This window comes from Helianthus annuus, chromosome 1 (genome assembly GCF_002127325.2).
Source record: "Helianthus annuus cultivar XRQ/B chromosome 1, HanXRQr2.0-SUNRISE, whole genome shotgun sequence".
Classification (NCBI taxonomy): domain Eukaryota; kingdom Viridiplantae; phylum Streptophyta; class Magnoliopsida; order Asterales; family Asteraceae; genus Helianthus; species Helianthus annuus.
In genome coordinates, this window is record NC_035433.2 from 126,443,666 (window position 1) to 126,456,505 (window position 12,840).

The 12,840-nt window shown below is 37.2% G+C and overlaps 1 non-coding gene across 1 annotated transcript; it reads left to right on the top strand.

Annotated features, from left to right (window-relative positions):
* Positions 1-221: 221 nt before the first annotated feature.
* On the top strand, positions 222-296 carry TRNAF-GAA. The gene has a single exon. It is a non-coding gene; the product is annotated as a tRNA-Phe (tRNA).
* The last annotated feature ends 12,544 nt before the right edge of the window (positions 297-12,840 follow it).

Here is a 12,840-nt window from a genome sequence, read left to right on the forward strand (position 1 = left end):
CTATCGTTGCTCACATCAATCCTAACTTCCTTTCCGTGAGCACCACTGCCGGTGCAATTGTTACAGTCACACGGATTCCTCCCGTATTGACATCGCTCTCGTGGTTGTGGTCGTTTTTGAATTATCGACGTCCAATACATGCCGAAAGCACCTTCATTTCCATACAGTAGGCCACTATTACAAGTACCTGGTTGTCACGAATACTGTTGCTCTAATTGTACACAGTAGGATAGCTCAGTTGGGAGAGCGTCAGACTGAAGATCTGAAGGTCACGTGTTCGATCCACGTTCACCGCATCACAATTTTCCTCTCTTCACACTTCGTGCCGAGTTCCAAGGAGCTACTCGTGGTGCTGGAAGTTACACATTCCACACTAGAATCTGTTATCACTGCTAAAGTTCAGATTGGTTTGTAACAGTTGACTCCCACGAGTTACTGACCAGAGTTAAAACTTAGATTGGAGTCAGTTCGCTGGTGTTCGTTGCTGGTAATCGGGGTCGTCCAAATGCTGAAGTCGGTAGGATACTACACTCACCCTTTTGTTCATCATTCCAGCAAGTGATTCGAATTATCCCCAGTGTGTTTCAAGAGTGTTGCAAGAGTGATCGCACTTCGAGATTTAGGGCGTTAGTGTGTTAGGTTCAAATGAAGATAAGTGAGGAAGGTAATAACCATTCATTCGACGCTACTACATCCAACTCAGGGACGTTCGCACAAGCACCTAACATTCTACGCAGTTTGCTAGGTGTTCTGATGAGTGTTCAGGCAATGTTTGTTAACGTCGAGGTTCGTAAAAGTTTGATGAGAAGTGAAAAGTTCGTGTACACAATATGAGGGTAAGAATACTTGGTACATTCCGTACCAGCTTGATAGGCTGCTAAAGCCTCAGTCACGCGGGTGTTGATTAGGTCAGTCAACTCAGCCTGAGTCATGGTGATGTTACCACATCCGTGTCCTCGTTCACTCATGTTTCTATAGTTGGGAATAAACCGATTTAGAAGTCGAAACGAGATGAGAGTCAAGTATCATGCTGATATTTACGTACTACCAGGTTCACACATAGTAGGGCAGAACCCTCCTCACGCTCGATAAGTCTCACTGGGACTTGCATGCACCCCGCGTTATTATTAAGTGTGCACCCATAATAATAAGGCAATTTGCATGCTTATCTCAGTGCTTCTTAGCTCGCGCTCAAGGTTTCCCCCGTTCAAACAACACAACAGATGATATCCCAGGTCTATGGCTCGCATGAGTCGATGTGTGGGGTCACACTATCAAGTCACTATGGTGCTAATTGTTTCAGTTCATATGCGTTGTGAGTGTGTGACTGTTAAACAAGTAATGTATAAATGAGAGGGAAACGAACCTTGCAATCTGGAGCTGAGTGTCATGATCGATTTTTGAAGTTGTTCGGTTATAGTCTGGTTTTATAAAACGTTTTAAAACCTAGTTCACTATAACCAGTGGCTCTGATACCAACTGTAACACCCCCAAAATTTCACCTGCGGAAACCCCGCGAGGCGTGTTATGCATCAGAGTACGAGCCACCAATCACATTGAACCAATGATAAATATTTAAATAAGTCATGACATTAATTTACCAAGATAAGTTGTCAACATAATATTAATTCTCAAAAATTGTGTAGCGGAAGCATGTACTAAGTTGTTTAGCAATTGTTTCATAATAACGCTTAAACCAATGTATCAAATGTAATTTAATCCAAGAGCCTCGATCCATGACCACTCCAGCACTCCCAGATAGCAAGCTTCCCAATTCCAAGATACCTAACGACCTGCGAGCATGTAACACGTGTATCAGACAAAGCTGGCGAGTTCACAGTTTTAGAAAACGTTTGTTACCCGTTGTATGTGAAACAGTTCAATAACCAATGCAAGTAATATTGTTAATATCTCAATTCCGAACAATGACGGCTCCTGAAATACACGACTGCCCTTCCCACGTACTCCTATCTAGTACTGGGCCAGACTGGGTCATTAGTTCACCTCCGTCCTCTACAGGCACGGGGTGAGGGTGCCAAACCTAAGTAGCGCTACTAACTAATACCCGATGAGGGACTTACAAAAGATGATAGGTGAGAATATTAACCAATATACTCGTTTTTACCCAAAGACTCATTCCCCCCATGGGATACCCACTGACTGTCCCCAACCACTGGGACGCATGCTCGAATGTAGTGAACTCACCTTGGTTTGCTCGGTAGAATTAGTTACTTGTTTCACAACAGTGATTTACCAAGCCCTATGATAGTTACACATAACAATCAGTTTGTATACAAGCACAACACGTATCATTTCACATTCAGTCATCAGCTAGTGTACACGAATACAAGTGTTAACATTCATCACTAATCATGGCATACCAATTAATCATGCACAAATTCCATCATTCAAAGTATGTTCATAACCCCTCAATATCTTTCGATTCACACATATCCTTCGATTCACACATATCCTTCGATACACATATCCTTCGATTCACACATATCTTTCGGTCATACATATCTTTCGATCATAGTTATCTTTCGATCACAGTTATCTTTCGAACAACTATTATCCTTCGGTCAAACAGTTACGTTGTTTCCCTAATTTAAGCAGAATTTGTTACAATCAACCATTAATTCGATTGGCCAATATAACCGTTTCCTTAGTTACAGTTTCGATTAACACAATATCAACAAATCAATTTGTAACATATAGATCAAACAAGGCAAATTTAAGCTATCTCATAAGAACCCTAATCCAAACCAACATGAACAACATTCTCAAAACCTTGAATAAACATATAGACTTAACAACATGAAGCTGATTACATGCATACCCGATTCCCTAGCACAGGATTATCCATCCATATCACAGCCGACTACATTTGACAACATTCTAATCATGATGCCCTAATCCAAAACATAACATGTTAGTCGATTGCCATTTAATCAGTTTTAAATTATTTTCATGGAACCTAACCCGCAAGAACATCAACACGCAATTCATATCGTTCATCACATTGACAGCCCTAGTCATACTAATCCAAACATGAAATCATATAATCGTTTAATAAAGAAAACAACATAAGACACTAACCGAGGAACTGGAAGGTATGATAATGATGATCACGACAAGAGGGGGGGGGTCCTTGACTACTGCCGCCGCACAAGAGAGGTTTCTAGGGTTTGGAATATGATTGAATGTTTTGTGCTAGGCATCTACGTAACGTCATATAATGTTAATGGGGGTTTTGGGCTGGTAACAAGTTGGGCCGAAAGTTAAGGTCTTTAGTCGAAAGATCTTGGCTCGAAAGACTTGAATTCCAGCCGAAGGATCCTAGCTCGAAGGATTTTATCTTAAGTCGAAAGTTAGAGTCTTGGATCGAAGGCTCTCATTACTTTCGGTCGAAGGATCACCTTATGTCTTAGGGTCGAAGGATTAGTATCAAGTGTTTAACGCGTTAATCAGTAACAAGTTTGTAACATAATCCCACTAGCACAATGATCTTTCAAGATGCCAAGAATATGTGAATTCAACAAAAGAGTCGTGGAATAGAATAATACTAACCTCGGGAATTCGGGTTGTCACATCATCCCCAACTTGAAAGAAATTTCGTCCCGAAATTTGACAAGTAAGTACGAGAAAGTGAAGTGGCAATTCAAGATTGCTGTGGATTTTCCTCAGGTGTTACACGTGGTCTCGACTCACATACATATATATATATACATACACAACACACATATCATGTAAAAAGTCACGTTTCCATTTAATAATATTTATATATACACGAAATATTACAAGGTGTTCGTTTGGAAAAACCTAGAGTGTCACACTAACTAGAAACACGAGGTTAACGGTTGGAAGATCTACGGCTGATGTTGATGAAATAAATAGTTTTGGGAAATGGCTTTTGGATTTGGGTGAGGGTAACGTTGGTGGTCCAAATGATGGAGAAGCAACTATTGAAATACCACGAGATCTTTTGATTACTGATCCATCTGATCCAATTGGAAGTTTAATTGATTTTGTTTATCCATCAATCTTGGAAAACGTAGACGCCCATAACTATTTTAGTGACCGGGCCATACTTGCACCTAAAAATGAAGTTGTTCATGAGATTAATGACAGGTTGCTAGCAATGTTTCCTGGTGAAGAAAAAGAGTATCTTAGCTCTGACAGTCTTTGTCCGTCTGAAGATGTAAATTCTACACAACAAAGACTTTACTCTCCAGATGTGCTCAATGGTGTTAAAATATCTGGCCTACCTAATCATAGGTTAGTCCTTAAAGTTGGTGTTCCAGTCATGTTATTAAGAAATATTGATCAACGGAATGGATTGTGCAACGGTACAAGGCTACAAGTAAAGAAGCTGCACAACCGTGTAATAGAAGCAGAGATAATATCTGGTTCAAATATTGGTACTTGCACATATATCCCTCGATTAAACTTGATACCTTCTGATAAAAAGATTCCTTTCTCTTTTCAAAGAAGACAATTTCCACTGGCCGTATGTTTTGCAATGACCATCAACAAAAGTCAAGGTCAATCTCTTTCAAGAGTAGGTTTGTACCTCAAACAACCCGTCTTCTCTCATGGTCAGTTGTATGTTGCCTTATCAAGGGTGAAAACAAGAAATGGTGTGAAGATACTCATACTTGACAACAATGGAAAACCTACGGATAAAACAACTAATGTGGTGTATAAAGAGATATTCAACGATTTGTGATATATACGTTATAATTGTCAATAAAAAGTTATTACACGATCTGTTAAATATGTGTATATAGTGATAACATTTAATGTAAACAACTATTATTAATCCATATTATCTATTAACAACCCGTGTAATACACGGGTCCTTAGGCTAGTTATTATTATATACGTATTCAAACAAAGTTGCCATGAATAGTGATTTTTAATTTTTAAATAATTTTTTCAATATTTTAATAATATTTATTTATCATAAATTTTTATTATTTTTCTAACAACTTGCGTTCTATGTTAATTTTTTTAATATTGCAGTATAAATTTATTGAAAACGGATAATGTGTGACTATGGTACTAAAGTGAACCAAAACCGATTGTTTTTTATTTCAACATTGCAATATAAATTTTATTGAAACGGAAACTATGGTACTAAAGTGAACCAAAACCGATTGTTTTTTATTTCAACATTGCAATATAAATTTTGTTGAAACGGATATTGTGCCGCTATCGTACTAAAAAGGAACTGAAATCGATCGAATAATATATGCATTGGTACCAATATGTATTTATATTGTTTTTGTTTTTGATAAATTGATATCGTGTCGCTATCACATCATACCGAACAACATCGGTACCTGTACCTGTACTCATTCGTATGGTTTCTGTTTGGTAATGAGTTTTGTGCTGCTACCGTAGTTAACCAAACCGAAACCAACAGAACAACATTGGTATCAGTACCGATACTTATTTTTATTGTTTTTGCTTTCGATAAACTGACGCATCCTACTGAACAACATTGGTACATGTACCTGTATTAATTTTTATTGTTCCCGGTTTCGATATTTTTTTATTTATACAACTCTGTTTGCGATTATAAACGAATATCATTACCAGTACCGTGACGATCTGAACTGATCGATACCCTTCGGACAACATCGTTGTCGGTACCGGTGTTCGTTTTTTTCGTTTTATGTCGATGTAAAACATGTGTTGAGTTATATACCGAGTGCATGTATCGTACCAGTACTATAACGAATCTTACCGATTCTTATCAAATGCTTGTGATAACGTACCGCAACGATGCTCGGGGAAACAACTTAGTATATATAATTAAAAATGGCTATAAATAGTAATGTTATTTTTATAATGATATATAGTTTTTAATATTTCATTATATAATATTAAAATAGTTTATTATTATATTTATTTTAAGTTTTAACATATTTTTTTCTTTTTTAAAAACATATTTTCTTTCTCATTTGTTTTTGGTTTTTAATAATTCTTTTTTGTTTTTTTAAATTGTATTTTCTTTATCAATTAATTTGATATCTCTTTAATAACTTCCGTTCATTAATTTTTTTTCCCTTAACATTATGGTATAATTTTTGTTAAAAATGAAGTTGTATTCAAAATTGGGTATTTGTTTTATATCGTAAAATGATAGGATGATAAACTAAACCGATTCTAATGGTTTAGCTTTCTAAACAACATGATTCATTTTCAAATAACGTTTGTTTTACATTATCATTTGTCAACAAGTATAATTGGAAAGTGATCATGAATAGAAATTTGATTTTTATAATAATATATATAGTTTTTTTTTCCATACTTTTATCATTTCAGCATTACAATATATTATTATTATATTTACTTTAACCTTAAACAAATTTCTTTAAATTTTTTAATACTGCCGATGCTGTCTGAACAATATCAGTACCGTACCGTATAAATCGGTATAGTTTTTTTTTATTATTAGCGCCATCATGTGCTTATTATTATGTACAATTCGATAAAAGTTTGTCGCAACCCCCGATCCCTGATTCTCGGGAATGGGCAGCCGCGAGCCAGTTTCGGTGGTATCACGTTATTACTTATTTGGCAGCGGAAATTTTCATCAGGACCGTAGTTAGGAAATATTAAATCAGAGTACACCACCATATTTTATAATATTAAACACATGGGTAAAACCCAAGTTTTCATTACAAACTAATTTACAGGGATAAATCCCACTTTATTGAAATAAACGCTTTCTTTTATTTAGGTAACTTTTATAGCCACTTTTCCAAGCCTTCAGTGCTGTCCAGCTGGCTTCTAATTGGCTTTCACATTTTGTTACCTGAAACGCGTTTTAAAAACATTTTGTCAGTGGAAAATACTGGTGAGTGAATCCCAGTTTAATCAAGAAATATTAATTTTAATTTAAACAGTATTGAGAGCGATTACAATGTTTACATCTACCCAATTACTCATTCAGTAGTGTCAAGTCTGACTAGAGGGTCATATTACACATTGGCTAACTCTTTGTCCAATGATAACGTTACTCACATTTTGTATACAAAACCCCAACATACCGGCAGTAATTGTAGAATTACAAAGACTCAATCACTGCTAAATTGCATTGTAAAAAGGTTAAGGTTTTGTAAAAACTGTTAACAAAAAGGAGATTACTCACATTGCTGTTTTAGGTTTTTCGTAAGGTTTCCTGGTGACAATCTATAATTTACACAAAAGCACGTGTGTTAGTATAATAACCCATTTTAACATTAGTAATACCCTCCCCGAGACGGCATTCCAACGACTACGTCGGGCAGAACCACGACAGCCGTTACGGAACCCTAGATCAATCGGGCAGCGTATCTAATACGTCTCTAGGGGTTATAATACTTACATCGTAGCAGAACCTCGCTATTTAGGGTGTATTGGACTCGGGTATAATGCCCACTATTAAAATTTAGAGAGACAAAGAACGATTTTGAACGAAACAGACTGAAGGCCCGTTGCCCTCTTATATAGGGCTGTAATCGAGTCTTCATGCGGCCCGCGTTAAGAATGGGCCAAGCTTACGCGGCCCGCGTCAACGCTAGGTCAACACGTAGCTTGGCTGGGTCACCTAGTAGGCTTGCCGGGTGTTGGACCACGTGGCGGCCCAGGGTCGTGCCAGATTTTGGGACACTCGCGGCCCGCATGAACTTAAACGGGACCATACGCGGCCCGCATGAACTAAAGATTTCAGCGGAGTCCGGTTACACCTTCAAACGGCCCGCGTAAGTGATTGGGGTGGGTCTATGCGGCCCGTCTCAACTTAATATTTATTGTTTTTAATTTATTTTATATATTATAATCTACTTTGGGCTCGGTTTTCACATACGGGGTGCATATAAAGACATATTGAGACATTTTAAAATATATTAGGGTGTCGAAAAATTTATGAGGGTGTCGGTTTACGTTAGGGTTGTTACATCCTCCCCACCTTGTTTTAGAGCTCGTCCTCGAGATCTAGTGGAACAAGTGTGGATATTTCTTTTGCATTTCTGATTCAAGCTCCCATGTGTATTCAGGTCCTCTTTTGGAGTCCCACTTTACTTTGACCAAAACTAGTCTCTTGTGCTTGAGATTTTTAATTTTTCTATCTTCAATCTGTAGATTTCTCTCTACAAATTTGAGTTGTTCATTAACCTCTATATCCTTAAGAGGTATTACGAGTGATTCGTCGGCTAGACACTTTTTGAGATTGGATACATGAAATACATCATGTATTCCTGCCATTTCCTCTGGCAGTTGTAGCTGATAGGCTACAGGTCCTATACTTCTAATAATCTTGAAAGGTCCAATATACCTATACCTGGGACTTAACTTTCCTCTTTTGATGAATCTTACTATTCGTTTCCAAGGAGAGACTTTTAGTAACACTTTATCGCCTGCTTGGAATTCTAACGGCTTACGTCTGTTATCAACGTAGCTCTTCTGTCGATCACGTGCTGCTTTCAGTCGTTCCTTGACTTGAATGATTTTGTCAGTTGTTTCTTGTACTATCTCAGGTCCGGATAATTGCTTTTCCCCAATTTCTGCCCAACAGACTGGGGTTCTGCACTTTCGTCCATAAAGTGCTTCGAATGGTGCAGCATTGATACTTGTGTGATAACTGTTGTTATAAGAAAATTCTATTAAAGGTAAGTGATCATCCCAGTTACCTCCAAAATCAATTACACAAGCTCTAAGCATGTCTTCCATTGTCTGGATTGTTCTTTCACTTTGCCCGTCAGTTTGAGGATGATACGCCGTGCTTAAATTTAACTTAGTTCCCATTGCCTTTTGGAAACTTGACCAAAAATGAGAGGTAAATCGGCTATCCCTATCAGAAACAATTGATAAAGGAATGCCATGTAAGGAAACGATTTCATTTACATATAATTTAGCTAATTGTTCCATACTAATGGTTTCCTTCATTGGTAAGAAATGAGCTGACTTGGTTAGTCTATCTACAATCACCCAGATTGCATTATTACCTTTTCTTGTTTTGGGTAATTTGGTAACAAAATCCATTGTTATCAATTCCCATTTCCAAACTGGCATTTCTAATTGCTGTAACAAACCTGAGGGTTTCTGATGTTCAGCTTTAACTTGTGAGCAAGTTAAACATTTAGAAACATAAGCTGCTATATCCTTTTTCATTCCTATCCACCAGAAATTTTTCCTTAAATCCTGGTACATTTTATCATTTCCTGGATGCATCGTATATTTAGATTTATGAGCTTCTTCTAATACACGGTGACGTAAATTTCCTAATTTAGGTATCCAAATTCTCTTTTTATGAAACCTCCAAATTCCATCTGTTCCTTGTTCTAACTCCTTAATCATTCCTTTTAATTTTTCAGTATCTTCCTTGATTACTGATTCTTGGGTTTTCCTAATCTGATCGTTTAAATTTACTTGTAGATTTAATTTAAGAGAACGTACCCTTTTTGGCTTTTCGTGATACTTTCGACTTAAAGCATCAGCCACCACATTGGCTTTTCCTGCATGATACTGGATATCACAATCATAATCACTAAGTAATTCCATCCAGCGTCTTTGTCTCATATTCAACTCTTTTTGCCCAAAAACATACCTTAAGCTTTTATAATCTGTGAATATGGTAAACTTACTACCATAAAGATAATGTCTCCAAATCTTAAGGGCAAAAATTATGGCTCCTAATTCCAAATCATGGGTTGAATAATTTTCTTCATGGCTCTTAAGCTGTCTAGAGGCGTAAGCTATAACCTTTTGATGTTGCATTAAAACACATCCATAACCTAACTTAGAAGCATCACAATAGACTACAAAGTCTTTAGTTCCTTCTGGTAATGCTAGTATGGGTGCATGGGTTAATCTTTGCTTAAGAATTCTAAAGGCTTCTTCTTGTTTTGGTCCCCATTCAAACTTAATAGATTTACAGGTTAACTTAGTTAAAGGAATGGCTATTCTAGAAAAATCTCGAATAAATCTTCTATAATAACCGGCCAATCCTAAGAAACTTCTAACCTCAGTTGGCGACTCAGGGGTTTTCCATTTGGTAATTGCCTCGATCTTTGTTGGATCCACATGGATTCCTTCATGGTTAACTAAATGTCCGAGAAATTGTACCTGTTCTAACCAAAACTCGCATTTTGAAAACTTAGCATAAAGCTTTTCCTTTCTTAATAAACTTAGAAGTAAGTGCAGGTGCTTTGCATGCTCCTCTTTACTTTTAGAGTAAATTAGAATATCATCTATGAAGACAATTATGAATTTATCCAAATATGGCTTACATATTCGGTTCATCATGTCCATAAATGCAGCTGGGGCATTGGTTAAACCAAATGGCATGACAGTAAATTCATAATGACCGTACCTTGTTCTGAATGCGGTTTTAGGAATGTCCTCTTCCTGTACCTTTAATTGATGATATCCTGATCTTAAATTGATTTTAGAGAAAAATCGAGCTCCTTGAAGTTGATCAAACAAATCATCGATCCTCGGTAATGGATACCGATTCTTAATCGTGACTTTGTTTAATTCACGGTAGTCAATGCACATACGCATTGATCCGTCCTTCTTTTTGACGAACAATATCGGTGCTCCCCATGGCGATGAACTTGGTTGTATGAATCCTTTCTCCAATAATTCGTCTAATTGTTTCTTTAGTTCTTGCATTTCGGCGGGTGCCAAACGGTAAGGTGCTTTGGCAATTGGTGCTGTTCCTGGTAACAGGTGAATTCTGAATTCAACTTCTCTGTCTGGCGGTAGTCCTGGCAATTCTTCTGGAAAGACATCTGAAAACTGGGACACTACTGGAATGTCTTTTAATTCTTTTTCTTTAGTGTTAGTGATTATAGAAATCAAATACACTACAGATCCTTTCCTTATATAACTTGCAGTTTTCATCACAGAGATGAATTTAGTGGATCTAGATGGTTTATCTCCTTTAATTGTGATCTTTTCACCTCTTGGTGATTTTACCTGAATTGTCTTTTGATCACATAAAATAATGGCTTTATTGGCTATTAACCAATCCATTCCTAACACAACATCGAATCCAGCCAGATTCATTGCGTAAAGGTTTGCAATAAACTTTTGATTAAAAATTTCTATTCTTGCTCCTTGCAAGATTTCAGAAATCCTAACGGTTTCTCCATTTGCTGTTTCTACTATACATTCTTGTGGTAGTTTAGTTAATGATTGATTTAGGAGTTTGCAAAATGAAGTATTAATAAAACTTTGGTTTGCACCAGAGTCAAATAATACTTTAGCAAAAATATCATTAACTAAAAACGTACCAGCGATGACGTCCGGGATCATCTTGGCTTCATCTGCAGTTAAAACAAATGCTCTAGCATTTTTAGTGTTCTTGTTGTTTGTAGCTGGAGCCAACTTCGGACAGTTGGTCTTGATGTGACCTTGTTCCCCACAGTTGAAGCACACCCTGCTATTGGCTTTCTTCCTGCAGTCTTCTTCCTTGTGACCTGATATTTTGCAGAAATTGCAATAAGTGGAGCATTTTCCAGAATGCTTCCTTTTGCAATACTTGCAATAAGGTGCAGATGTAGAACCTACATTCCTACGGTTGAAATTTCCAGAACGAAATTCTTGAGTAAGCCTTTGGGATAGGTTTCTCCTCTGATCTTCTTCTCTAGTACGGATTAACTCATCTGTCAAGGTATTGGCTAGTTCTACAGCTTCTTCTATGGTTTGGGGTCTAGCTGCCTTGACTACATGTCTAATCTCTCCAATTAATCCCCATATATAACGGGAGATTAGTACCGGTTCAGGCGATGCAAGGGTTGGTACTATGCTAGCATATTCAAAGAATGTGGTAGTGTAACCCCTACCGTCTACCCCGGCCATTCTAAGATTCAGAAACTTATTTGCTATCTGTTCCTTTTCATTTGGATGGCAGAATTTCCTTTCTACCATATTTTTGAACTCTTCCCATTCCATGCTATAAATTCTATCACTTCCTCTTGACTGGAGGATAGTGTTCCACCATTCTAAGGCTGCGTTTTTAAACAGATTTGAAGCAAACATTATCTTATCTTCTTCAGCACACTTGCTTATTTTCAGAACAGCCTCATTTTTCTCTATCCAGCGTAGGGCTGCAATGGGTCCTTCATTGCCCGAGAATTCTATTGGTTTACAGGACCAGAATTCTTTGTAAGAACAACCATTTGGCATGGTTCTTCTTCTTTTGGGAATGGGCGCTTGAAGTATGGGTCCATTGTTCACGCTGTGTTCCGGTTCACTTGGTCGCTTACTGCTATGCTTACTTTTATTATTCGCTTCTTGAACCGTTTGAATAATAAATGGCATTGCATCTATAATTCCTTGTGCCACTATGTGTTGAACGACACTATTATCCATTTGGTTTCCATTGTTATTGTTGTCCGGATTCTCATTAACCACGTTAATGTTACTCTGGTTATCGTTATTCAGATTATCTTGATTTCCCTCGTCGGCCATCTGAATTTTAAACATTTACCAAATATTAATATCACAAATAATATTTGAATATAGCCAATCACATGACACACACTTTTAGCCAAAAGCGTCGAGCATTGCGACTTTTACTCTATTCGTATATTATGCATCATTACACACTAGTACTGAATTTAAAATTACAATACCGACTGAAATGTAAAGCTACAATACTAGTAGTATGCATCCGTAGTTTTTTTTTTCTAACACATTGTAAGGCCCTATAATGGTGTAGGTTTACGCCTATCTTTATCAAACACAAATATAGGCTATTGGGCTTAGCCTTGTAGTGGGTTAGATAGTAATGGAATAAGCCATGTGAGCTAATTAGTGATTTGGGCCTGTTTGTTTATTATT